The sequence below is a fragment of the Anas platyrhynchos genome, chromosome 1 (assembly GCF_047663525.1).
Source record: "Anas platyrhynchos isolate ZD024472 breed Pekin duck chromosome 1, IASCAAS_PekinDuck_T2T, whole genome shotgun sequence".
Classification (NCBI taxonomy): Eukaryota; Metazoa; Chordata; class Aves; order Anseriformes; family Anatidae; genus Anas; species Anas platyrhynchos.
The window spans coordinates 49897105-49902003 of NC_092587.1; the positions used below are offsets into that span (position 1 = coordinate 49897105).

Sequence of the window (4899 nt, forward strand, 5' to 3'; positions counted from 1 at the left end):
AGTATAAAGCCACTCTATAGAGATTTCTAAGTTTCCCGGGGAGGCACTTGGTATAACCAAATGTTCAAATGTTACTGAAAGGCATCCCACTGGACTGGAATGAGGGGGGGGAGGGTAGGGGGGAAGAGAGGCTCAGCCTCTGATCCCAAGACTGAAACTGATTCCAAAAGTCAGAAGGCATCCTTCATGATGGTATCTTCTCTAACATACTCTCACTCTTAAGCCAATATATATTATTTTCTACCTTTTAGGTGGAGCTTGAGTAACTTCAGTCATGCATATCATGGTTACAATTGGTGCAAAATTTTCTTGCTTTTGTTTAAAGGTATGGGCTCAGAGAAATTCAGAGTGCATGATCAGTGAGGGGTAATTGCACCTTGGAGGTGGGTAGCTTTTGTGGTGGAGTTGCGTTTTGGTATTATAATGAGCAAAGTTCATCAAGGTACAGTATTTTGTCAAAAAAATGACAGGTCATTGGCTCAGGGTAGTAAATGTGTAGCTTATTGGTTTTGGTGTGCACAAAAACAATCAAGTTCTTATCACAGAGCTTAGCTGTGGTGTATTCACTCTGTTCCATACTCCATATTGTTTCTCTTAGAGTCAGCACACCAAATTCTCCCAGTGTGGTTAACATCTAAGGTTGGAGGCCTAGGGAGCTTCTATGTCGTGCAGTTATAGTCCACCCTGGAAGCTTCTTCAATGTTGTACCTTTTCTTTAAAATGTGAATATCAGTTTGATTTCCAAGTCACCTTAGGCAATTATTCCATATTGAGTTAACACAGTTGCATGATGTAAAAAATAAAAATATTCTTTCAATTTTTAATTAAAGGAGGAATTCTTACTGTTTTCAGGATTTTTGTTTTTACAATACAAAACAAATATCTAAAACTATACATGTATAGAACCACTATCATCATATTATTTTCATGTTATTTTCATATTTCAGATAGTTGAACATATTAATCTACCTTTATGTTTATTTTATTGAAACTTGTTAGAAGTATAATCCACAGGAGAAAAAAAAGTAAAAAAAAAGATAATGAATGGACATACCTTCTGTCCTTCAGCATTATTTCAATCTTCTTGCTTTTATCTTCATGGATCAACATGTGGTTTCTGTGTAAAATAATGTAATGCAAATGCTTTCTTATTGCATAGTGTGATTACACAATTGTTTCTGAATCAACACTCTGTAACAGTGACAACACTAGTTGTGCAACATGACAATAAATAAATTCTGTCAATATTTTAACAAAATGTTTTGACTTTTTAACCAGAGACATGTTTGTAGAGAATCTAAAAGATTTTTTAGAAAGTATTTTACGGATTCTGGCGTATTCTTAAGATTCTCTTTCCCATTCTGCACTCAGTATTTTTTTTCCTTTAACTTTGGCTAGCAAAAATGCTAGGACAGAATAGGTTTGCATATACAAAAGTGATTCCTAATGAAATCAGTCTTTATATGAGAAAATATTGGCCTCTTCTAAATCTTAAAATAGAGAAAAAAAAAAAAAAAAAAAAAAAAGGGAAGAAGAATGATGACTTCGTACCAAAAGATTTAAAGTCAAAGACATGTAAAGACATGTAAAGACATGAGCCACATTTAGATTCATTAGTCCATGTTAATGGAAGAACTATGCTGAAGAAGAGCTTATTTCCTGTTCCTGCAGAATGATCATGATCAGGTACATAATAATCAATATCACCTCATTATTGTATAATTTTATAACTATGGTGTAGTTCTTAGTTTTTTTAAAGTAAAGGGGGAATGGGCTTAAGTTGCGCCAGGGGAGTTTTAGGTTAGGTGTTAGGGCTTAAGTTGCGCCAGGGGAGTTTTAGGTTAGATGTTAGGAAGAACTTCTTTACTGAAAGGGTTGTTAGGCACTGGAACAGGCTGCCCAGGGAGGTGGTGGAGTCACCATCCCTGGAAGTCTTTAAAAGACGTTTAGATGTAGAGCTTAGGGATATGGTTTAGTGGGGACTGTTAGCGTTAGGTCAGAGGTTGGACTCGATGATCTTGAGGTCTCTTCCAACCTAGAAATTCTGTGTGATTCTGTGTGATTCTGTGTGTGATTCTGTGTGAAAGAATCTTTTCCTCCGCACAAAACCCAATAGCAGAATTTCAAGCATACTTTATTTCTTTAATTTCCATTTTAAATTTCCATGCCTAGTGCTATGGTAACTCTTGCCAACAAACTGCAAATTTAGAAATAATTAATTAAAATGTTTATATATTAAAATGAAAATTATTATTTGATTATAAAAAACAACAACGACAAAAACTCTTTATTAACTTCCTTCACACTTGCACTATTGCTCATTATTATGAGCACAGTTTAACACTTATCTCAAAGATAGGATTTAATCCCTCAAGAAATTGTAGGGGTCATAAAAGATACCAATTTTTGCTTTAATCCAACTGAAGTACCACTTTAGAAACTCTCAACATGAAATCTATTATTTTGAATGCTCTGTGTAAGGAAATGTATCAATATTATGCATCTAACCATTAAACATTAGCTTTCCCTTAGGGCCTGATTCCAATATTTTATTCATGTAGAGTTTTAAGTAGCTTGCTCAACATTTGTTTCAGTGTTATGAGGAATTAAATAAGTTTTAGCCTACTGAATAAGAAAGCAAACAGGAATGTTTCTTGCCTAATGGACACTGGTAATGTATTTTTGGACTGAGACCAAGTTGGTATGAAAACACAGAAATACTGTCAAAAAATCCCTGTGCAACTCTGTTGAGGTGGATATACAAATATGTGTGTTGACAGGGGTGGATAAGTAAAAGTTTGATGGTTGTTTACTGTTCAGAAATAACAAATACAGAGTAGCAGCCCAGAAGTAGTAGAAATAAAGTGTAGTCATTTCCATATATTTCCCAAAGCATAATAAATCAACAGTTTAGAACATTTTGTACAAACACAGGATTCCAAATGTATAATTCAAGGACTATGAACTAAAATGCAGAGTTACAAAATGTAATTTCCATATTACTCACCATGATTAGTTTTGTACAGCAGAGATACAGCTGCAACGTTTTAATTAACATTTCTTTCTGCACATGATCAAAAACATTAAAAGTTAAAACGTCATTGTCTAAAGTAATTTACTCAGAAAAAAATATATTTTTGTGTGTGTACAAAGCCCTCAAAGATTTATCACCTATTGTCTGGCAGAAACCTACCCAGGCCCTGTATTTTGCTAAACTTTCAGGCTGTAATCGTATTATCTTTACCAAATAGCCACTCCACCCTCTATTCCTAGAGTCCCATATTGCTTTTCACTATTGAAAGTGCTACAGATCCTTTATTGGAAAGAGATTATTTTTCTCCTCAGCTTTCTGTTTGGCCTGTACTTTTGTATCTACTTACAGCTTTTGTAGGATGGTAAAGGTTTCCTAGTGATGCTCAAAATCCTTTTCCCTCAGAGGAGAAACCATCAGGCAGTTTCACGATGTTGGCCTTTTTAAAACTTCAGTTCCTTCTGTCTAATAAGTTTAATGGTTCCCCAATAAATTCCCCACTATGGAGTTGACCATGAGGAGCTGTCTTTCTCATTTCATCATCCTCTAAGTGTTTCCTGTATGCAAATGCTCAAAGAAAATTCAGTTTCTCAACGTCTGCATAGGAAAACCTAAACCTAGCTCCCATTTCAGGGAACTTTTGCAGAAGATATTCTTACTCTCTTCCTTTACAGGTATCAGATGCTGCCACAATTTCTTATATTTCTTTAGTTAGGGTATGTTAATTGAGAGATTTAACCTCAGGTTGGTAAGATTACAATCACACACACACACAAATACATACACTAAAAATAAAATATAATAAAAAAAAAAAAAAAGAAAAAAAGAAAAAAAGATAGAAAACCTTTTCTGAGCTGCTTTTAAGCCAGCTTTCATGGGCATAATTAGCTTGGCAGCACAATATTGGCTGTTTTACCCTGACAGGAAGATAGAAAATAAAAATTTTAATTGCAGTAGAATGTGCAGGGATAATTTTTGCAGCAGTCAAGGGAGACAAACTGTCAAAAATTACAGCATTTTGTATTTAAATAATACTTAAAGATGAAAAAGTTCTCAGAACTTTTTCTTTTTTTTTCTGATTGAGTTATACAATTCACTGATCCAATTGAATACTTTGTAAAGCTACATAATGTGAAAATCTAAGTTCTCAGCTATTAAAATAAGCAACTCACACATGTGTACTGGTTGATTAGTAAAATATGAAGTTTGACCACTAAATCGTGTAGTATAATTAGATGACTAAGACAAAATCAGGAAGAAAAAATGGTTCATTTATAAAGTATACTTGGTATTTGAGGAAATACAAGCATAAATTCATCATGTCAAAATCTTTGATGCAACGTTTTGTAATAATTTCAGACAGCAGCTAAGAACGACACAGCCATTCACTCACTCTTCCCTCCCCAGTGGGATGGGGAAGAGAATTGGAAAAAAGTAAAAGCTTCTGGGTTGAGATAAAGAGTTTATTAGGACATAAAAGAAATAAAATATATATAGATAATATTTAATACCAATTAATAATTATTGATACTACTAATTATGATTATTAATTCCAATATTATTATTTATCATTAATAATTATTAATATTACTAATGTATACTAATAATGCATACTAATAATTATTAATAATACTAATTAATAATAATAACTACTAATAATAATAATATGTACAAAACAAGTGATACACAATGCAATTGCTCACCACCTGCTGACCAATGTCCAGCCTATTCCTGGGCAGCAGTCCCCCCCAGTCCCAGACAGACACCCCTTATTAAGGCTCAGCATGACATCATTTGGTATGGAATATCCCTTTGGCCAGTTTAGGTCAGCTGTTCTGTCCCCTTCCAGCTTCTTGTGCACCCCCAGC

At 34.0% G+C, this 4899-nt stretch overlaps 1 long non-coding RNA gene across 1 annotated transcript; it reads right to left on the reverse strand.

Moving 5' to 3' along the window:
• Positions 1-1019: 1019 nt before the first annotated feature.
• LOC140002401 (uncharacterized) lies at positions 1020-4032 on the reverse strand. Its single transcript, XR_011808826.1, has 3 exons — positions 3381-4032; positions 3008-3064; positions 1020-1117 (listed from the first exon to the last, which is right to left on the reverse strand). It is a non-coding gene; the product is annotated as an uncharacterized lncRNA (long non-coding RNA).
• Positions 4033-4899: the final 867 nt, after the last annotated feature.